Source organism: Oncorhynchus gorbuscha, linkage group LG23 (assembly GCF_021184085.1).
Source record: "Oncorhynchus gorbuscha isolate QuinsamMale2020 ecotype Even-year linkage group LG23, OgorEven_v1.0, whole genome shotgun sequence".
In the NCBI taxonomy this organism is placed as follows: Eukaryota; Metazoa; Chordata; class Actinopteri; order Salmoniformes; family Salmonidae; genus Oncorhynchus; species Oncorhynchus gorbuscha.
The window spans coordinates 62639829-62662272 of NC_060195.1; the positions used below are offsets into that span (position 1 = coordinate 62639829).

At 42.1% G+C, this 22444-nt stretch overlaps 18 non-coding genes across 18 annotated transcripts; all 18 read left to right on the forward strand.

The window, feature by feature from the left end:
• The first annotated feature begins 228 nt into the window (after nucleotides 1–228).
• On the forward strand, nucleotides 229–311 carry trnal-cag. Its single transcript has one exon. It is a non-coding gene; the product is annotated as a tRNA-Leu (tRNA).
• Nucleotides 312–1057: 746 nt separating this feature from the next.
• On the forward strand, nucleotides 1058–1140 carry trnal-cag. The gene has a single exon. It is a non-coding gene; the product is annotated as a tRNA-Leu (tRNA).
• A 744-nt stretch (nucleotides 1141–1884) lies between these two features.
• trnal-cag lies at nucleotides 1885–1967 on the forward strand. Its single transcript has one exon. It is a non-coding gene; the product is annotated as a tRNA-Leu (tRNA).
• Nucleotides 1968–2712: 745 nt separating this feature from the next.
• Nucleotides 2713–2795, forward strand: trnal-cag. The gene has a single exon. It is a non-coding gene; the product is annotated as a tRNA-Leu (tRNA).
• Nucleotides 2796–3540: 745 nt separating this feature from the next.
• trnal-cag lies at nucleotides 3541–3623 on the forward strand. Its single transcript has one exon. It is a non-coding gene; the product is annotated as a tRNA-Leu (tRNA).
• Nucleotides 3624–4371: 748 nt separating this feature from the next.
• On the forward strand, nucleotides 4372–4454 carry trnal-cag. Its single transcript has one exon. It is a non-coding gene; the product is annotated as a tRNA-Leu (tRNA).
• Nucleotides 4455–5201: 747 nt separating this feature from the next.
• trnal-cag lies at nucleotides 5202–5284 on the forward strand. Its single transcript has one exon. It is a non-coding gene; the product is annotated as a tRNA-Leu (tRNA).
• A 749-nt stretch (nucleotides 5285–6033) lies between these two features.
• Nucleotides 6034–6116, forward strand: trnal-cag. Its single transcript has one exon. It is a non-coding gene; the product is annotated as a tRNA-Leu (tRNA).
• Nucleotides 6117–6864: 748 nt separating this feature from the next.
• trnal-cag lies at nucleotides 6865–6947 on the forward strand. Its single transcript has one exon. It is a non-coding gene; the product is annotated as a tRNA-Leu (tRNA).
• Nucleotides 6948–7693: 746 nt separating this feature from the next.
• On the forward strand, nucleotides 7694–7820 carry trnap-agg. Its single transcript has 2 exons — nucleotides 7694–7731; nucleotides 7776–7820. It is a non-coding gene; the product is annotated as a tRNA-Pro (tRNA).
• A 746-nt stretch (nucleotides 7821–8566) lies between these two features.
• On the forward strand, nucleotides 8567–8649 carry trnal-cag. The gene has a single exon. It is a non-coding gene; the product is annotated as a tRNA-Leu (tRNA).
• Nucleotides 8650–9398: 749 nt separating this feature from the next.
• trnal-cag lies at nucleotides 9399–9481 on the forward strand. The gene has a single exon. It is a non-coding gene; the product is annotated as a tRNA-Leu (tRNA).
• A 745-nt stretch (nucleotides 9482–10226) lies between these two features.
• trnal-cag lies at nucleotides 10227–10309 on the forward strand. The gene has a single exon. It is a non-coding gene; the product is annotated as a tRNA-Leu (tRNA).
• A 748-nt stretch (nucleotides 10310–11057) lies between these two features.
• Nucleotides 11058–11140, forward strand: trnal-cag. Its single transcript has one exon. It is a non-coding gene; the product is annotated as a tRNA-Leu (tRNA).
• A 746-nt stretch (nucleotides 11141–11886) lies between these two features.
• Nucleotides 11887–11969, forward strand: trnal-cag. The gene has a single exon. It is a non-coding gene; the product is annotated as a tRNA-Leu (tRNA).
• A 744-nt stretch (nucleotides 11970–12713) lies between these two features.
• On the forward strand, nucleotides 12714–12795 carry trnal-cag. The gene has a single exon. It is a non-coding gene; the product is annotated as a tRNA-Leu (tRNA).
• Nucleotides 12796–13540: 745 nt separating this feature from the next.
• On the forward strand, nucleotides 13541–13623 carry trnal-cag. The gene has a single exon. It is a non-coding gene; the product is annotated as a tRNA-Leu (tRNA).
• Nucleotides 13624–17251: 3628 nt separating this feature from the next.
• Nucleotides 17252–17334, forward strand: trnal-cag. The gene has a single exon. It is a non-coding gene; the product is annotated as a tRNA-Leu (tRNA).
• Nucleotides 17335–22444: the final 5110 nt, after the last annotated feature.

Genomic DNA, 22444 nt, shown 5'->3' on the forward strand with positions numbered 1-22444 from the left:
TTTAACGCTCAATCAATGACGATTTAGTAGGCTTTTCCCATTGATGGACATATTGAAGATAAATCAATGACAGGAGTTTTTAATTGATAAAAACCAATGACTATTTGATGTTGAAAGTGCAAGTCAGTATTGTGCATTTACTGGTCCTTGTCGTGATCTCAGGAGGTCGAACCTTTATCTACTTTTAGCCAGTACGCTTTATCCCGACACCAAATCTAGCTTTTACCAGTCAGGATGGCCGAGCGGTCTAAGGCGCTGCGTTCAGGTCGCAGTCTCCCCTGGAGGCGTGGGTTCGAATCCCACTTCTGACATATTTTTAACACCTGCATGTCATACTGCTTTGCAATAACCAGTTGACAAATAAATGGCTTAAGATAAAGGAAGTTACATCCAGTTAACATGAGCAGTGAATAACTATCGTATTTTTAACATTCTGCAAAAACAGCTTTTAACAGTCAGGATCTAAGGCGCTGCGTTCAGGTCGCAGTCTCCCCTGGAGGTGTGTGTTCGAATCCCACTTCTGACATATTTTTAACAGCTAGTTGACTGGAGGTTGAAAGAGAATTGCACGAATTTCACAGGCGGGCCACAAACAGGCAAATAACAAAAGCGTGAGACCCCTTGTTAAACCCCCCAAATAAAAAATAAAAATATAAAACACGATTGCGTTAAAAAGAACCATTAAGCCATTTGCTAAGACTCCCCCCATTTTGACATGTGGACGTGTTGTCACTCTCACCCTGATGGTTGCTGATACTTCCAGGCACTTTTCCGGTCTTATCTGAGGTATTTTATCATTTATATCAGAATGGCCATATTCTGAGGCCACTTTAACGCTCAATCAATGACGATTTAGTAGGCTTTTCCCATTGATGGACATATTGAAGATAAATCAATGACAGGAGTTTTTAATTGATAAAAACCAATGACTATTTGATGTTGAAAGTGCAAGTCAGTATTGTGCATTTACTGGTCCTTGTCGTGATCTCAGGAGGTCGAACCTTTATCTACTTTTAGCCAGTACGCTTTATCCCGACACCAAATCTAGCTTTTACCAGTCAGGATGGCCGAGCGGTCTAAGGCGCTGCGTTCAGGTCGCAGTCTCCCCTGGAGGCGTGGGTTCGAATCCCACTTCTGACATATTTTTAACACCTGCATGTCATACTGCTTTGCAATAACCAGTTGACAAATAAATGGCTTAAGATAACCAAGTTACATCCAGTTAACATGAGCAGTGAATAACTATCGTATTTTTAACATTCTGCAAAAACAGCTTTTAACAGTCAGGATCTAAGGCGCTGCGTTCAGGTCGCAGTCTCCCCTGGAGGTGTGTGTTCGAATCCCACTTCTGACATATTTTTAACAGCTAGTTGACTGGAGGTTGAAAGAGAATTGCACGAATTTCACAGGCGGGCCACAAACAGGCAAATAACAAAAGCGTGAGACCCCTTGTTAAACCCCCCAAATAAAAAATAAAAATATAAAACACGATTGCGTAAAAAGAACCATTAAGCCATTTGCTAAGACTCCCCCCATTTTGACATGTGGACGTGTTGTCACTCTCACCCTGATGGTTGCTGATACTTCCAGGCACTTTTCCGGTCTTATCTGAGGTATTTTATCATTTATATCAGAATGGCCATATTCTGAGGCCACTTTAACGCTCAATCAATGACGATTTAGTAGGCTTTTCCCATTGATGGACATATTGAAGATAAATCAATGACAGGAGTTTTTAATTGATAAAAACCAATGACTATTTGATGTTGAAAGTGCAAGTCAGTATTGTGCATTTACTGGTCCTTGTCGTGATCTCAGGAGGTCGAACCTTTATCTACTTTTAGCCAGTACGCTTTATCCCGACACCAAATCTAGCTTTTACCAGTCAGGATGGCCGAGCGGTCTAAGGCGCTGCGTTCAGGTCGCAGTCTCCCCTGGAGGCGTGGGTTCGAATCCCACTTCTGACATATTTTTAACACCTGCATGTCATACTGCTTTGCAATAACCAGTTGACAAATAAATGGCTTAAGATAAAGGAAGTTACATCCAGTTAACATGAGCAGTGAATAACTATCGTATTTTTAACATTCTGCAAAAACAGCTTTTAACAGTCAGGATCTAAGGCGCTGCGTTCAGGTCGCAGTCTCCCCTGGAGGTGTGTGTTCGAATCCCACTTCTGACATATTTTTAACAGCTAGTTGACTGAGGTTGAAAGAGAATTGCACGAATTTCACAGGCGGGCCACAAACAGGCAAATAACAAAAGCGTGAGACCCCTTGTTAAACCCCCCAAATAAAAAATAAAAATATAAAACACGATTGCGTTAAAAAGAACCATTAAGCCATTTGCTAAGACTCCCCCCATTTTGACATGTGGACGTGTTGTCACTCTCACCCTGATGGTTGCTGATACTTCCAGGCACTTTTCCGGTCTTATCTGAGGTATTTTATCATTTATATCAGAATGGCCATATTCTGAGGCCACTTTAACGCTCAATCAATGACGATTTAGTAGGCTTTTCCCATTGATGGACATATTGAAGATAAATCAATGACAGGAGTTTTTAATTGATAAAAACCAATGACTATTTGATGTTGAAAGTGCAAGTCAGTATTGTGCATTTACTGGTCCTTGTCGTGATCTCAGGAGGTCGAACCTTTATCTACTTTTAGCCAGTACGCTTTATCCCGACACCAAATCTAGCTTTTACCAGTCAGGATGGCCGAGCGGTCTAAGGCGCTGCGTTCAGGTCGCAGTCTCCCCTGGAGGCGTGGGTTCGAATCCCACTTCTGACATATTTTTAACACCTGCATGTCATACTGCTTTGCAATAACCAGTTGACAAATAAATGGCTTAAGATAAAGGAAGTTACATCCAGTTAACATGAGCAGTGAATAACTATCGTATTTTTAACATTCTGCAAAAACAGCTTTTAACAGTCAGGATCTAAGGCGCTGCGTTCAGGTCGCAGTCTCCCTGGAGGTGTGTGTTCGAATCCCACTTCTGACATATTTTTAACAGCTAGTTGACTGGAGGTTGAAAGAGAATTGCACGAATTTCACAGGCGGGCCACAAACAGGCAAATAACAAAAGCGTGAGACCCCTTGTTAAACCCCCCAAATAAAAAATAAAAATATAAAACACGATTGCGTTAAAAAGAACCATTAAGCCATTTGCTAAGACTCCCCCCATTTTGACATGTGGACGTGTTGTCACTCTCACCCTGATGGTTGCTGATACTTCCAGGCACTTTTCCGGTCTTATCTGAGGTATTTTATCATTTATATCAGAATGGCCATATTCTGAGGCCACTTTAACGCTCAATCAATGACGATTTAGTAGGCTTTTCCCATTGATGGACATATTGAAGATAAATCAATGACAGGAGTTTTTAATTGATAAAAACCAATGACTATTTGATGTTGAAAGTGCAAGTCAGTATTGTGCATTTACTGGTCCTTGTCGTGATCTCTGGAGGTCGAACCTTTATCTACTTTTAGCCAGTACGCTTTATCCCGACACCAAATCCAGCTTTTACCAGTCAGGATGGCCGAGCGGTCTAAGGCGCTGCGTTCAGGTCGCAGTCTCCCCTGGAGGCGTGGGTTCGAATCCCACTTCTGACATATTTTTAACACCTGCATGTCATACTGCTTTGCAATAACCAGTTGACAAATAAATGGCTTAAGATAAAGGAAATTACATCCAGTTAACATGAGCAGTGAATAACTATCGTATTTTTAACATTCTGCAAAAACAGCTTTTAACAGTCAGGATCTAAGGCGCTGCGTTCAGGTCGCAGTCTCCCCTGGAGGTGTGTGTTCGAATCCCACTTCTGACATATTTTTAACAGCTAGTTGACTGTAGGTTGAAAGAGAATTGCACGAATTTCACAGGCGGGCCACAAACAGGCAAATAACAAAAGCGTGAGACCCCTTGTTAAACCCCCCCCAAATAAAAAATAAAAATATAAAACACGATTGCGTTAAAAAGAACCATTAAGCCATTTGCTAAGACTCCCCCCATTTTGACATGTGGACGTGTTGTCACTCTCACCCTGATGGTTGCTGATACTTCCAGGCACTTTTCCGGTCTTATCTGAGGTATTTTATCATTTATATCAGAATGGCCATATTCTGAGGCCACTTTAACGCTCAATCAATGACGATTTAGTAGGCTTTTCCCATTGATGGACATATTGAAGATAAATCAATGACAGGAGTTTTTAATTGATAAAAACCAATGACTATTTGATGTTGAAAGTGCAAGTCAGTATTGTGCATTTACTGGTCCTTGTCGTGATCTCAGGAGGTCGAACCTTTATCTACTTTTAGCCAGTACGCTTTATCCCGACACCAAATCTAGCTTTTACCAGTCAGGATGGCCGAGCGGTCTAAGGCGCTGCGTTCAGGTCGCAGTCTCCCCTGGAGGCGTGGGTTCGAATCCCACTTCTGACATATTTTTAACACCTGCATGTCATACTGCTTTGCAATAACCAGTTGACAAATAAATGGCTTAAGATAAAGGAAGTTACATCCAGTTAACATGAGCAGTGAATAACTATCGTATTTTTAACATTCTGCAAAAACAGCTTTTAACAGTCAGGATCTAAGGCGCTGCGTTCAGGTCGCAGTCTCCCCTGGAGGTGTGTGTTCGAATCCCACTTCTGACATATTTTTAACAGCTAGTTGACTGGAGGTTGAAAGAGAATTGCACGAATTTCACAGGCGGGCCACAAACAGGCAAATAACAAAAGCGTGAGACCCCTTGTTAAACCCCCCCAAATAAAAAATAAAAATATAAAACACGATTGCGTTAAAAAGAACCATTAAGCCATTTGCTAAGACTCCCCCCATTTTGACATGTGGACGTGTTGTCACTCTCACCCTGATGGTTGCTGATACTTCCAGGCACTTTTCCGGTCTTATCTGAGGTATTTTATCATTTATATCAGAATGGCCATATTCTGAGGCCACTTTAACGCTCAATCAATGACGATTTAGTAGGCTTTTCCCATTGATGGACATATTGAAGATAAATCAATGACAGGAGTTTTTAATTGATAAAAACCAATGACTATTTGATGTTGAAAGTGCAAGTCAGTATTGTGCATTTACTGGTCCTTGTCGTGATCTCTGGAGGTCGAACCTTTATCTACTTTTAGCCAGTACGCTTTATCCCGACACCAAATCCAGCTTTTACCAGTCAGGATGGCCGAGCGGTCTAAGGCGCTGCGTTCAGGTCGCAGTCTCCCCTGGAGGCGTGGGTTCGAATCCCACTTCTGACATGTTTTTAACACCTGCATGTCATACTGCTTTGCAATAACCAGTTGACAAATAAATGGCTTAAGATAAAGGAAATTACATCCAGTTAACATGAGCAGTGAATAACTATCGTATTTTTAACATTCTGCAAAAACAGCTTTTAACAGTCAGGATCTAAGGCGCTGCGTTCAGGTCGCAGTCTCCCCTGGAGGTGTGTGTTCGAATCCCACTTCTGACATATTTTTAACAGCTAGTTGACTGTAGGTTGAAAGAGAATTGCACGAATTTCACAGGCGGGCCACAAACAGGCAAATAACAAAAGCGTGAGACCCCTTGTTAAACCCCCCCCCAAATAAAAAATAAAAATATAAAACACGATTGCGTTAAAAAGAACCATTAAGCCATTTGCTAAGACTCCCCCCATTTTGACATGTGGACGTGTTGTCACTCTCACCCTGATGGTTGCTGATACTTCCAGGCACTTTTCCGGTCTTATCTGAGGTATTTTATCATTTATATCAGAATGGCCATATTCTGAGGCCACTTTAACGCTCAATCAATGACGATTTAGTAGGCTTTTCCCATTGATGGACATATTGAAGATAAATCAATGACAGGAGTTTTTAATTGATAAAAACCAATGACTATTTGATGTTGAAAGTGCAAGTCAGTATTGTGCATTTACTGGTCCTTGTCGTGATCTCAGGAGGTCGAACCTTTATCTACTTTTAGCCAGTACGCTTTATCCCGACACCAAATCTAGCTTTTACCAGTCAGGATGGCCGAGCGGTCTAAGGCGCTGCGTTCAGGTCGCAGTCTCCCCTGGAGGCGTGGGTTCAAATCCCACTTCTGACATATTTTTAACACCTGCATGTCATACTGCTTTGCAATAACCAGTTGACAAATAAATGGCTTAAGATAAAGGAAGTTACATCCAGTTAACATGAGCAGTGAATAACTATCGTATTTTTAACATTCTGCAAAAACAGCTTTTAACAGTCAGGATCTAAGGCGCTGCGTTCAGGTCGCAGTCTCCCCTGGAGGTGTGTGTTCGAATCCCACTTCTGACATATTTTTAACAGCTAGTTGACTGGAGGTTGAAAGAGAATTGCACGAATTTCACAGGCGGGCCACAAACAGGCAAATAACAAAAGCGTGAGACCCCTTGTTAAACCCCCCCCAAATAAAAAATAAAAATATAAAACACGATTGCGTTAAAAAGAACCATTAAGCCATTTGCTAAGACTCCCCCCATTTTGACATGTGGACGTGTTGTCACTCTCACCCTGATGGTTGCTGATACTTCCAGGCACTTTTCCGGTCTTATCTGAGGTATTTTATCATTTATATCAGAATGGCCATATTCTGAGGCCACTTTAACGCTCAATCAATGACGATTTAGTAGGCTTTTCCCATTGATGGACATATTGAAGATAAATCAATGACAGGAGTTTTTAATTGATAAAAACCAATGACTATTTGATGTTGAAAGTGCAAGTCAGTATTGTGCATTTACTGGTCCTTGTCGTGATCTCTGGAGGTCGAACCTTTATCTACTTTTAGCCAGTACGCTTTATCCCGACACCAAATCCAGCTTTTACCAGTCAGGATGGCCGAGCGGTCTAAGGCGCTGCGTTCAGGTCGCAGTCTCCCCTGGAGGCGTGGGTTCGAATCCCACTTCTGACATATTTTTAACACCTGCATGTCATACTGCTTTGCAATAACCAGTTGACAAATAAATGGCTTAAGATAAAGGAAGTTACATCCAGTTAACATGAGCAGTGAATAACTATCGTATTTTTAACATTCTGCAAAAACAGCTTTTAACAGTCAGGATCTAAGGCGCTGCGTTCAGGTCGCAGTCTCCCCTGGAGGTGTGTGTTCGAATCCCACTTCTGACATATTTTTAACAGCTAGTTGACTGTAGGTTGAAAGAGAATTGCACGAATTTCACAGGCGGGCCACAAACAGGCAAATAACAAAAGCGTGAGACCCCTTGTTAAACCCCCCAAATAAAAAATAAAAATATAAAACACGATTGCGTTAAAAAGAACCATTAAGCCATTTGCTAAGACTCCCCCCATTTTGACATGTGGACGTGTTGTCACTCTCACCCTGATGGTTGCTGATACTTCCAGGCACTTTTCCGGTCTTATCTGAGGTATTTTATCATTTATATCAGAATGGCCATATTCTGAGGCCACTTTAACGCTCAATCAATGACGATTTAGTAGGCTTTTCCCATTGATGGACATATTGAAGATAAATCAATGACAGGAGTTTTTAATTGATAAAAACCAATGACTATTTGATGTTGAAAGTGCAAGTCAGTATTGTGCATTTACTGGTCCTTGTCGTGATCTCTGGAGGTCGAACCTTTATCTACTTTTAGCCAGTACGCTTTATCCCGACACCAAATCCAGCTTTTACCAGTCAGGATGGCCGAGCGGTCTAAGGCGCTGCGTCAGGGAAGTCTGCCCCTTGGAGGCGTGGGTTCCACTCCTGACGTTCAGGTCGCAGTCTCCCCTGGAGGCGTGGGTTCGAATCCCACTTCTGACATGTTTTTAACACCTGCATGTCATACTGCTTTGCAATAACCAGTTGACAAATAAATGGCTTAAGATAAAGGAAATTACATCCAGTTAACATGAGCAGTGAATAACTATCGTATTTTTAACATTCTGCAAAAACAGCTTTTAACAGTCAGGATCTAAGGCGCTGCGTTCAGGTCGCAGTCTCCCCTGGAGGTGTGTGTTCGAATCCCACTTCTGACATATTTTTAACAGCTAGTTGACTGTAGGTTGAAAGAGAATTGCACGAATTTCACAGGCGGGCCACAAACAGGCAAATAACAAAAGCGTGAGACCCCTTGTTAAACCCCCCAAATAAAAAATAAAAATATAAAACACGATTGCGTTAAAAAGAACCATTAAGCCATTTGCTAAGACTCCCCCCATTTTGACATGTGGACGTGTTGTCACTCTCACCCTGATGGTTGCTGATACTTCCAGGCACTTTTCCGGTCTTATCTGAGGTATTTTATCATTTATATCAGAATGGCCATATTCTGAGGCCACTTTAACGCTCAATCAATGACGATTTAGTAGGCTTTTCCCATTGATGGACATATTGAAGATAAATCAATGACAGGAGTTTTTAATTGATAAAAACCAATGACTATTTGATGTTGAAAGTGCAAGTCAGTATTGTGCATTTACTGGTCCTTGTCGTGATCTCAGGAGGTCGAACCTTTATCTACTTTTAGCCAGTACGCTTTATCCCGACACCAAATCTAGCTTTTACCAGTCAGGATGGCCGAGCGGTCTAAGGCGCTGCGTTCAGGTCGCAGTCTCCCCTGGAGGCGTGGGTTCGAATCCCACTTCTGACATATTTTTAACACCTGCATGTCATACTGCTTTGCAATAACCAGTTGACAAATAAATGGCTTAAGATAAAGGAAGTTACATCCAGTTAACATGAGCAGTGAATAACTATCGTATTTTTAACATTCTGCAAAAACAGCTTTTAACAGTCAGGATCTAAGGCGCTGCGTTCAGGTCGCAGTCTCCCCTGGAGGTGTGTGTTCGAATCCCACTTCTGACATATTTTTAACAGCTAGTTGACTGGAGGTTGAAAGAGAATTGCACGAATTTCACAGGCGGGCCACAAACAGGCAAATAACAAAAGCGTGAGACCCCTTGTTAAACCCCCCCCCAAATAAAAAATAAAAATATAAAACACGATTGCGTTAAAAAGAACCATTAAGCCATTTGCTAAGACTCCCCCCATTTTGACATGTGGACGTGTTGTCACTCTCACCCTGATGGTTGCTGATACTTCCAGGCACTTTTCCGGTCTTATCTGAGGTATTTTATCATTTATATCAGAATGGCCATATTCTGAGGCCACTTTAACGCTCAATCAATGACGATTTAGTAGGCTTTTCCCATTGATGGACATATTGAAGATAAATCAATGACAGGAGTTTTTAATTGATAAAAACCAATGACTATTTGATGTTGAAAGTGCAAGTCAGTATTGTGCATTTACTGGTCCTTGTCGTGATCTCTGGAGGTCGAACCTTTATCTACTTTTAGCCAGTACGCTTTATCCCGACACCAAATCCAGCTTTTACCAGTCAGGATGGCCGAGCGGTCTAAGGCGCTGCGTTCAGGTCGCAGTCTCCCCTGGAGGCGTGGGTTCGAATCCCACTTCTGACATGTTTTTAACACCTGCATGTCATACTGCTTTGCAATAACCAGTTGACAAATAAATGGCTTAAGATAAAGGAAATTACATCCAGTTAACATGAGCAGTGAATAACTATCGTATTTTTAACATTCTGCAAAAACAGCTTTTAACAGTCAGGATCTAAGGCGCTGCGTTCAGGTCGCAGTCTCCCTGGAGGTGTGTGTTCGAATCCCACTTCTGACATATTTTTAACAGCTAGTTGACTGGAGGTTGAAAGAGAATTGCACGAATTTCACAGGCGGGCCACAAACAGGCAAATAACAAAAGCGTGAGACCCCTTGTTAAACCCCCCAAATAAAAAATAAAAATATAAAACACGATTGCGTTAAAAAGAACCATTAAGCCATTTGCTAAGACTCCCCCCATTTTGACATGTGGACGTGTTGTCACTCTCACCCTGATGGTTGCTGATACTTCCAGGCACTTTTCCGGTCTTATCTGAGGTATTTTATCATTTATATCAGAATGGCCATATTCTGAGGCCACTTTAACGCTCAATCAATGACGATTTAGTAGGCTTTTCCCATTGATGGACATATTGAAGATAAATCAATGACAGGAGTTTTTAATTGATAAAAACCAATGACTATTTGATGTTGAAAGTGCAAGTCAGTATTGTGCATTTACTGGTCCTTGTCGTGATCTCAGGAGGTCGAACCTTTATCTACTTTTAGCCAGTACGCTTTATCCCGACACCAAATCTAGCTTTTACCAGTCAGGATGGCCGAGCGGTCTAAGGCGCTGCGTTCAGGTCGCAGTCTCCCCTGGAGGCGTGGGTTCGAATCCCACTTCTGACATATTTTTAACACCTGCATGTCATACTGCTTTGCAATAACCAGTTGACAAATAAATGGCTTAAGATAAAGGAAGTTACATCCAGTTAACATGAGCAGTGAATAACTATTGTATTTTTAACATTCTGCAAAAACAGCTTTTAACAGTCAGGATCTAAGGCGCTGCGTTCAGGTCGCAGTCTCCCCTGGAGGTGTGTGTTCGAATCCCACTTCTGACATATTTTTAACAGCTAGTTGACTGGAGGTTGAAAGAGAATTGCACGAATTTCACAGGCGGGCCACAAACAGGCAAATAACAAAAGCGTGAGACCCCTTGTTAAACCCCCCCCCAAATAAAAAATAAAAATATAAAACACGATTGCGTTAAAAAGAACCATTAAGCCATTTGCTAAGACTCCCCCCATTTTGACATGTGGACGTGTTGTCACTCTCACCCTGATGGTTGCTGATACTTCCAGGCACTTTTCCGGTCTTATCTGAGGTATTTTATCATTTATATCAGAATGGCCATATTCTGAGGCCACTTTAACGCTCAATCAATGACGATTTAGTAGGCTTTTCCCATTGATGGACATATTGAAGATAAATCAATGACAGGAGTTTTTAATTGATAAAAACCAATGACTATTTGATGTTGAAAGTGCAAGTCAGTATTGTGCATTTACTGGTCCTTGTCGTGATCTCAGGAGGTCGAACCTTTATCTACTTTTAGCCAGTACGCTTTATCCCGCACCAAATCCAGCTTTTACCAGTCAGGATGGCCGAGCGGTCTAAGGCGCTGCGTTCAGGTCGCAGTCTCCCCTGGAGGCGTGGGTTCGAATCCCACTTCTGACATATTTTTAACACCTGCATGTCATACTGCTTTGCAATAACCAGTTGACAAATAAATGGCTTAAGATAAAGGAAATTACATCCAGTTAACATGAGCAGTGAATAACTATCGTATTTTTAACATTCTGCAAAAACAGCTTTTAACAGTCAGGATCTAAGGCGCTGCGTTCAGGTCGCAGTCTCCCCTGGAGGTGTGTGTTCGAATCCCACTTCTGACATATTTTTAACAGCTAGTTGACTGTAGGTTGAAAGAGAATTGCACGAATTTCACAGGCGGGCCACAAACAGGCAAATAACAAAAGCGTGAGACCCCTTGTTAAACCCCCCAAATAAAAAATAAAAATATAAAACACGATTGCGTTAAAAAGAACCATTAAGCCATTTGCTAAGACTCCCCCCATTTTGACATGTGGACGTGTTGTCACTCTCACCCTGATGGTTGCTGATACTTCCAGGCACTTTTCCGGTCTTATCTGAGGTATTTTATCATTTATATCAGAATGGCCATATTCTGAGGCCACTTTAACGCTCAATCAATGACGATTTAGTAGGCTTTTCCCATTGATGGACATATTGAAGATAAATCAATGACAGGAGTTTTTAATTGATAAAAACCAATGACTATTTGATGTTGAAAGTGCAAGTCAGTATTGTGCATTTACTGGTCCTTGTCGTGATCTCAGGAGGTCGAACCTTTATCTACTTTTAGCCAGTACGCTTTATCCCGACACCAAATCCAACTTTTACCAGTCAGGATGGCCGAGCGGTCTAAGGCGCTGCGTTCAGGTCGCAGTCTCCCCTGGAGGCGTGGGTTCGAATCCCACTTCTGACATATTTTTAACACCTGCATGTCATACTGCTTTGCAATAACCAGTTGACAAATAAATGGCTTAAGATAAAGGAAATTACATCCAGTTAACATGAGCAGTGAATAACTATCGTATTTTTAACATTCTGCAAAAACAGCTTTTAACAGTCAGGATCTAAGGCGCTGCGTTCAGGTCGCAGTCTCCCTGGAGGTGTGTGTTCGAATCCCACTTCTGACATATTTTTAACAGCTAGTTGACTGGAGGTTGAAAGAGAATTGCACGAATTTCACAGGCGGGCCACAAACAGGCAAATAACAAAAGCGTGAGACCCCTTGTTAAACCCCCCAAATAAAAAATAAAAATATAAAACACGATTGCGTTAAAAGAACCATTAAGCCATTTGCTAAGACTCCCCCCATTTTGACATGTGGACGTGTTGTCACTCTCACCCTGATGGTTGCTGATACTTCCAGGCACTTTTCCGGTCTTATCTGAGGTATTTTATCATTTATATCAGAATGGCCATATTCTGAGGCCACTTTAACGCTCAATCAATGACGATTTAGTAGGCTTTTCCCATTGATGGACATATTGAAGATAAATCAATGACAGGAGTTTTTAATTGATAAAAACCAATGACTATTTGATGTTGAAAGTGCAAGTCAGTATTGTGCATTTACTGGTCCTTGTCGTGATCTCAGGAGGTCGAACCTTTATCTACTTTTAGCCAGTACGCTTTATCCCGACACCAAATCTAGCTTTTACCAGTCAGGATGGCCGAGCGGTCTAAGGCGCTGCGTTCAGGTCGCAGTCTCCCCTGGAGGCGTGGTTTGAATCCCACTTCTGACATATTTTTAACACCTGCATGTCATACTGCTTTGCAATAACCAGTTGACAAATAAATGGCTTAAGATAAAGGAAGTTACATCCAGTTAACATGAGCAGTGAATAACTATCGTATTTTTAACATTCTGCAAAAACAGCTTTTAACAGTCAGGATCTAAGGCGCTGCGTTCAGGTCGCAGTCTCCCCTGGAGGTGTGTGTTCGAATCCCACTTCTGACATATTTTTAACAGCTAGTTGACTGGAGGTTGAAAGAGAATTGCACGAATTTCACAGGCGGGCCACAAACAGGCAAATAACAAAAGCGTGAGACCCCTTGTTAAACCCCCAAATAAAAAATAAAAATATAAAACACGATTGCGTTAAAAAGAACCATTAAGCCATTTGCTAAGACTCCCCCCATTTTGACATGTGGACGTGTTGTCACTCTCACCCTGATGGTTGCTGATACTTCCAGGCACTTTTCCGGTCTTATCTGAGGTATTTTATCATTTATATCAGAATGGCCATATTCTGAGGCCACTTTAACCCTCAATCAATGACGATTTAGTAGGCTTTTCCCATTGATGGACATATTGAAGATAAATCAATGACAGGAGTTTTTAATTGATAAAAACCAATGACTATTTGATGTTGAAAGAGCAAGTCAGTATTGTGCATTTACTGGTCCTTGTCGTGATCTCAGGAGGTCGAACCTTTATCTACTTTTAGCCAGTACGCTTTATCCCGACACCAAATCCAGCTTTTAACAGTCAGGATGGCCGAGCGGTCTAAGGTGCTGCGTTCAGGTCGCAGTCTCCCCTGGAGGCGTGGGTTTGAATCCCACTTCTGACATATTTTTAACACCTGCATGTCATACTGCTTTGCAATAACCAGTTGACAAATAAATGGCTTAAGATAAAGGAAATTACATCCAGTTAACATGAGCAGTGAATAACTATCATATTTTTAACATTCTGCAAAAACTGCTTTTAACAGTCAGGATCTAAGGCGCTGCATTCAGGTCGCAGTCTCCCCTGGAGGCGTGGGTTCGAATCCTACTTCTGACATACTTTTAACACCTGCATGTCATACTGCTTTGCAATAACCAGTTGACAAATAAATGGCTTAAGATAAAGGAAATTACATCCAGTTAACATGAGCAGTGAATAACTATCGTATTTTTAACATTCTGCAAAAACAGCTTTTAACAGTCAGGATCTAAGGCGCTGCATTCAGGTCGCAGTCTCCCCTGGAGGTGTGGGTTCGAATCCCACTTCTGACATATTTTTAACAGCTAGTTGACTGTAGGTTGAAAGAGAATTGCACGAATTTCACAGGCGGGCCACAAACAGGCAAATAACAAAAGCGTGAGACCCCTTGTTAAACCCCCAAAAAATAAAAAATAAAAATATAAAACACGATTGCGTTAAAAAGAACCATTAAGCCATTTGCTAAGACTCCCCCCATTTTGACATGTGGACGTGTTGACGTGTTGTCATCCTTATCATTTATCGCCCTCCAGGTTCCCTCGGAGAGTTCATCAATGAGCTTGATGCCTTGATAAGCTCCTTTCCTGAGGACGGCTCACCTCTCACAGTTCTGGGCGACTTTAACCTCCCCACGTCTACCTTTGACTCATTCCTCTCTGCCTCCTTCTTTCCACTCCTCTCCTCTTTTGACCTCACCCTCTCACCTTCCCCCCCTACTCACAAGGCAGGCAATACGCTCGACCTCATCTTTACTAGATGCTGTTCTTCCACTAACCTCATTGCAACTCCCCTCCAAGTCTCCGACCACTACCTTGTATCCTTTTGCCTCTCGCTCTTATCCAACACTTCCCACACTGCCCCTACTCGGTTGGTATCGCGCCGTCCCAACCTTCGCTCTCTCTCCCCCGCTACTCTCTCCTCTTCCATCCTATCATCTCTTCCCTCTGCTCAAACCTTCTCCAACCTATCTCCTGATTCTGCCTCCTCAACCCTCCTCTCCTCCCTTTCTGCATCCTTTGACTCTCTATGCCCCCTATTCTCCAGGTCGGCTCGGTCCTCCCCTCCCGCTCCGTGGCTCGACGACTCATTGCGAGCTCACAGAACAGGGCTCCGGGCAGCCGAGCGGAAATGGAGGAAAACTCGCTTCCCTGCGGACCTGGCATCCTTTCGCTCCCTCCTCTCTACATTTTCCTCTTCTGTCTCTGCTGCTAAAGCCACTTTCTACCACTCTAAATTCCAAGCTTCTGCCTCTAACCCTAGGAAGCTCTTTGCCACCTTCTCCTCCCTCCTGAATCCTCCTTCCCCCCTTCCTCCCTCTCAGCAGATGACTTTCGTCAACCATTTTGAAAAGAAGGTCGACGACATCTGATCCTCGTTTGCTAAATCAAACGACACCGCTGGTTCTGCTCACACTGCCCTACCCTGTGCTCTGACCTCTTTCTCCCCTCTCTCTCCAGATGAAATCTCGCGTCTTGTGACGGCCGGCCGCCCAACAACCTGCCCGCTTGACCCTATCCCCTCCTCTCTTCTCCAGACCATTTCCGGAGACCTTCTCCCTTACCTCACCTTGCTCATCAACTCATCCCTGACCGCTGGCTACGTCCCTTCCGTCTTCAAGAGAGCGAGAGTTGCACCCCTTCTGAAAAAACCTACACTCGATCCCTCCGATGTCAACAAGTACAGACCAGTATCCCTTCTTTCTTTTCTCTCCAAAACTCTTGAACGTGCCGTCCTTGGCCAGCTCTCCCGCTATCTCTCTCAGAATGACCTTCTTGATCCAAATCAGTCAGGTTTCAAGACTAGTCATTCAACTGAGACTGCTCTTCTCTGTATCACGAAGGCGCTCCGCACCGCTAAAGCTAACTCTCTCTCCTCTGCTCTCATCCTTCTAGACCTATCGGCTGCCTTCGATACTGTGAACCATCAGATCCTCCTCTCCACCCTCTCCGAGTTGGGCATCTCCGGCGCGGCCCACGGTTGGATTGCGTCCTACCTGACAGGTCGCTCCTACCAGGTGGCGTGGCGAGAATCTGTCTCCTCACCACGCGCTCTCACCACTGGTGTCCCCCAGGGCTCTGTTCTAGGACCTCTCCTATTCTCGCTATACACCAAGTCACTTGGCTCTGTCATAACCTCACATGGTCTCTCCTATCATTGCTATGCAGACGACACACAATTAATCTTCTCCTTTCCCCCTTCTGATGACCAGGTGGCGAATCGCATCTCTGCATGTCTGGCAGACATATCAGTGTGGATGACGGATCACCACCTCAAGCTGAACCTCGGCAAGACGGAGCTGCTCTTCCTCCCGGGGAAGGACTGCCCGTTCCATGATCTCGCCATCACGGTTGACAACTCCATTGTGTCCTCCTCCCAGAGCGCTAAGAACCTTGGCGTGATCCTGGACAACACCCTGTCGTTCTCAACTAACATCAAGGCGGTGGCCCGTTCCTGTAGGTTCATGCTCTACAACATCCGCAGAGTACGACCCTGCCTCACACAGGAAGCGAGCAGGTCCTAATCCAGGCACTTGTCATCTCCCGTCTGGATTACTGCAACTCGCTGTTGGCTGGGCTCCCTGCCTGTGCCATTAAACCCCTACAACTCATCCAGAACGCCGCAGCCCGTCTGGTGTTCAACCTTCCCAAGTTCTCTCACGTCACCCCGCTCCTCCGCTCTCTCCACTGGCTTCCAGTTGAAGCTCGCATCCGCTACAAGACCATGGTGCTTGCCTACGGAGCTGTGAGGGGAACGGCACCTCAGTACCTCCAGGCTCTGATCAGGCCCTACACCCAAACAAGGGCACTGCGTTCATCCACCTCTGGCCTGCTCGCCTCCCTACCACTGAGGAAGTACAGTTCCCGCTCAGCCCAGTCAAAACTGTTCACTGCTCTGGCCCCCCAATGGTGGAACAAACTCCCTCACGACGCCAGGACAGCGGAGTCAATCACCACCTTCCGGAGACACCTGAAACCCCACCTCTTTAAGGAATACCTAGGATAGGATAAAGTAATCCTTCTCACCCCCCCTTTAAGATTTAGATGCACTATTGTAAAGTGACTGTTCCACTGGATGTCATAAGGTGAATGCACCAATTTGTAAGTCGCTCTGGATAAGAGTGTCTGCTAAATGACTTAAATGTAATGTAATGTAAATGTAAATGTCACTCTCACCCTGATGGTTGCTGATACTTCCAGGCACTTTTCCGGTCTTATCTGAGGTATTTTATCATTTATATCAGAATGGCCATATTCTGAGGCCACTTTAACGCTCAATCAATGACGATTTAGTAGGCTTTTCCCATTGATGGACATATTGAAGATAAATCAATGACAGGAGTTTTTAATTGATAAAAACCAATGACTATTTGATGTTGAAAGTGCAAGTCAGTATTGTGCATTTACTGGTCCTTGTCGTGATCTCAGGAGGTCGAACCTTTATCTACTTTTAGCCAGTACGCTTTATCCCGACACCAAATCTAGCTTTTAACAGTCAGGGTGGCCGAGTGGTCTAAGGCGCTGCGTTCAGGTCGCAGTCTCCCCTGGAGGTGTGGGTTCGAATCCCACTTCAGACATACTTTTAACACCTGCATGTCATACTGCTTTGCAATAACCAGTTGACAAATAAATGGCTTAAGATAAAGGAAATTACATCCAGTTAACATGAGCAGTGAATAACTATCGTATTTTTAACATTCTGCAAAAACAGCTAGTTGACTAAAGGTTGAAAGAGAATTTGCACGAATTTCACAGGCGGGCCACAAACATGCAAGGATAAAAGGCATCTCGGAACGCACAACTCATCGGTCGTTGTCACTGGATTGTTTTGGTGGGAAGAAGAAAATATGGTCTGCAGGGTAATCGAACTCGCTGCATCTAAAGTCAAGCCACGGGTCACAGGTGAGACCCCTTGTTAACCCCCTCCCCAAATTTAAAAAATAAATAAAACATGATTGCGTTAAAAAGAACCATTAAGCCATTTGCTAAGACTCCCCCCATTTTGACATGTGGACGTGTTGTCACTCTCACCCTGATGGTTGCTGATACTTCCAGACACTTTTCCGGTCTTATCTGAGGTATTTTATCATTTATATCAGAATGGCCCGACACCAAATCCAGCTTTTAACAGTCAGGATGGCCTTTGTCATGTTCCGTTAGTGACCCTTAGTGGTGAGACGATGTATCTGCACCCTGGGCTACCTTCTTTCTTTGTTTTGTTCTGGCTGAGTGAAGAAACATAAATAATATAATATTCCCATTTCTACTTTTACCGATACACTTTCTATAGCAAGTCATGACAATGACAAATCGAGTATGTTATAATCGACACATATTGCTGGCCGATGTACGTCAGGAAATAGAAGTTTAGACCTCGTGCTGTTGTTACGGATTCAGGATGTCCGAGCGGTCTAAAGCCTTTGTTTTCGCTTTGAGGCGTGGTGTTGAATTCCTCTTCTGAAAGTTCTTTATCGCCGGTTTGTCACAGAGAGGTCATTCCAAATCATGGTGTTATACATAACATGCTGGTGAAGTTGTTTGCTAAATCGACCGATGTAATGATGAAGGATATTCATTTCGCACTTAAACACTTCATTATGGTATGAACTTAGCACTTTATTTTAGTCTAAATGAAAAGTTATTGAAAGAGGTGAATTAGCCAGAAGTTACGAGTACAGTAGTCTAGATTGAGGACCCTTTTACAGACTTCGTTAAGGGCGATGGACGAAAAATTCATTGGGATCTTCCTTCGCAGGTTTGAATCCTGCGGAGAACGGTATAATTGTTTGTCAGTTTCTGTCACAAGATCCCAAAGATCCCCGTCTTCAATACTCAAATTGCATGTGAAGCCCTTTGACCACACGAGGGCGCCCTCCACTTTCACGTATCAGCTCTGTAAAAACATTACGAACACCTTCCTAATATTGAGTTGAGCCTGAACTCAGAACATCCTCAATTAGTCAGGGCATGTACTACAAGGTGTCAAAAACATTCCAGAGTGATGCTGGCCCATGTTGACTCCAAAGCTTCCCACAGTTGCATCAATTTGGCTGTATGTCATTTGAGTAGTGGGCTATTCCTGAAACACAGAAAACTAATGAGTGTGAAAACCCCAGCAGCATTGCAGTTCTTGACACAAACCGGTGCGCCTGGCACCTACTACCATACCCCGTTCAAAGGCACTTAAATATTTTGTGTTGCCCATTCACCCTCTGAATGGCACACAGACACAATCCATGTCTTAATTGTCTCAAGGCTTAAAAATCTTTCTTTATCCTGTCTCGTCCCCTTCATCTAAACTTATTGAAGTGGATTTAACAAGTGACATCCATAAGAGATCATATCTTTCATCTGTTCAGTATATGTCATGGAAAGAGCAGGTGTTCTTAATATTTAGTATACTCTTTATGGCTCTGGTATGGTGTTTGCAAGGTATCGCCTGTATTCATTTCAGTAACTCTATGTCAGTGAAAGGTTAAAGAAATAGTCCATTCTCAAATCAGATTCATCTGACTTCAACATTTCTTGATTTGAAGGCATAGTCTTTGGTAAGCTGACAGTTGATATTGGGGAAATATTATGTCACCCGTAGGTACAGAATAATAATGTGTGTGTGTAAATGTGTGTGTGTGTAAATGTGTGTGTGTGTAAATGTGTGTGTGTGATATGGCTTCTTCTGTGCATCTTCACATTGGAATTATAGAGTAGGCATTAATTGGAGCAGTTATCAGGTACTGTAGCATATGCTATGTTACACCCTCCCAACACACACACACAGGGTAATGTAGAGTAATGTAGTAATGTGTTCTCTCATGCTCCCCCGCCACCCTCTCTCCCTCTCATATCAAATTTGTTTGTCATATGCACCAAATATAACAGATCCAATTAAATCAAATCAAATGTATTGGTCACATACACATGTTTAAAAAATATGTTATTGCAGGTGTTCCATAATGATTGTGTTTCGTGCTCCAACAGTGCAGTAATATCTAAGAAGTAATATCTAACAAGTTCACAACAATACGGACAACCTAAAGGAAAGTAATGAAATGAAGAACACATCAATATTTGGACGAGCAACGTCGGAGCGGAATAGACTAAAATACAGTAGAATAGAATTCAGTATATACATATGAGATGAGTAATGCATAGACTAAAATACAGTAGAATAGAATTCAGTATATACATATGAGATGAGTAATGCATAGACTAAAATACAGTAGAATAGAATTCAGTATATACATATGAGATGAGTAATGCATAGACTAAAATACAGTAGAATAGAATTCAGTATATACATATGAGATGAGTAATGCATAGACTAAAATACAGTAGAATAGAATTCAGTATATACATATGAGATGAGTAATGCATAGACTAAAATACAGTAGAATAGAATTCAGTATGTACATATGAGATGAGTAATGCATAGACTAAAATAGAGTAGAATAGAATTCAGTATATACATATGAGATGAGTAATGCATAGACTAAAATACAGTAGAATAGAATTCAGTATATACATATGAGATGAGTAATGCATAGACTAAAATACAGTAGAATAGAATAGAATACAGTATATACATATGACATGAGTAATGCATAGACTAAAATACAGTAGAATAGAATACAGTATATACATATGAGATGAGTAATGCATAGACTAAAATACAGTAGAATAGAATTCAGTATATACATATGAGATGAGTAATGCATAGACTAAAATACAGTAGAATAGAATACAGTATGTACATATGAGATGAGTAATGCATAGACTAAAATACAGTAGAATAGAATACAGTATGTACATATGAGGTGAGTAATGCATAGACTAAAATACAGTAGAATAGAATACAGTATATACATATGAGATGAGTAATGCATAGACTAAAATACAGTAGAATAGAATACAGTATATACATATGAGATGAGTAATGCATAGACTAAAATACAGTAGAATAGAATACAGTATGTACATATGAGATGAGTAATGCATAGACTAAAATACAATAGAATAGAATACAGTATGTACATATGAGATGAGTAATCCATAGACTAAAATACAGTAGATTAGAATACAGTATGTACATATGAGATGAGTAATGCATAGACTAAAATACAGTAGAATAGAATAGAATACAGTATATACATATGACATGAGTAATGCATAGACTAAAATACAGTAGAATATAATACATTATGTACATATGAGATGAGTAATGCATAGACTAAAATACAGTAGAATAGAATACAGTATGTACATATGAGATGAGTAATGCATAGACTAAAATACAGTAGAATAGAATACAGTATATACATATGAGATGAGTAATGCATAGACTAAAATACAGTAGGATATAATAGAATGCAGTATATACATATGAGATGAGTAATGCAAAATATATACACATTATAAAGTGACTAGTGTTGCATTATTAAAGTGGCCAGTGTTTTCAAGTCTATGTATATAGGGCAGCAGCCCTTAATGTGCTGTTTAGATAGAAGCTGTTTTTCAGTCTCTCAGTCCCAGCTTTGATGCACCGGTACTGACCTTGCCTTCTGGATGATAACGGGGTGAACAGGCAGTGGCTCGGGTGGTTATTGTCCTTGATGATCTTTTCGGCCTTCCTGTGACATCGGGTGCTTTAGGAGTCCTGGAGGGCAGACAGTTTGCCCCCAGTGATGTGTTGTGCAGACCGCACCACCCTCTGGAGAGCCCTGCGGTTGCAGGCAGTACAGCTGTCGTACCAAGCGGTGATACAGCCTGACAGGATCCTCTCAATTGTGCATCTGTGAACGTTTGTGAGGGTTTTAGGTGCCAAGCCACATTTCTTCAGCCTCCACCCACACATTTATTCAGCCTCCACCCACACTGTCTGTGTGGGTGGACCCTTTCAGTTGGTCAGTGATGTGTACGCCGAGGAACTTGAAGCTTTCCACCTTCCTCACTGCAGTCCCCTCGATGTGGATAGGGGGTGCTCCCTCTGCTGTTTACTGAAGTCCACCATCATCACATAATTACCTCAATTACCTCGACACCGGTGCTGTTACATTCTCAGGAAACATTTCTACTCTGTTCTATTCTCAGGAAACATTTCTACTCTGTTCTATTCTCAGGAAACATTTCTAATCTGTTCTATTCTCAGGAAACATCTCTAATCTGTTCTATTCTCAGGAAACATTTCTAATCTGTTCTATTCTCAGGAAACATCTCTACTCTGTTCTATTCTCAGGAAACATTTCTAATCTGTTCTATTCTCAGGAAACATCTCTACTCTGTTCTATTCTCAGGAACCGTCTCTACTCTGTTCTATTCTCAGGAACCATGTCTACTCTGTTCTATTCTCAAGAACCATCTCTACTCTGTTCTATTCACAGGAACCATCTCTACTCTGTTCTATTCTCAGGAAACATCTCTACTCTGTTCTATTCTCAGGAATAATCTATATTCTGTTCTATTCTCAGGAACCATCTCTACTCTGTTCTATTCTCAGGAACCATCTCTACCCTGTTCTATTCTCAGGAACCATCTCCACTCTCTTCTATTCTCAGGAATAATCTATATTCTGTTCTATTCTCAGGAACCATCTCCACTCTGTTCTATTCTCAGGAATAATCTATATTCTGTTCTACTGAAACATGTCCATTCTGTTATATTTTAAGGACAACATCTCCACTCTGTTCTATT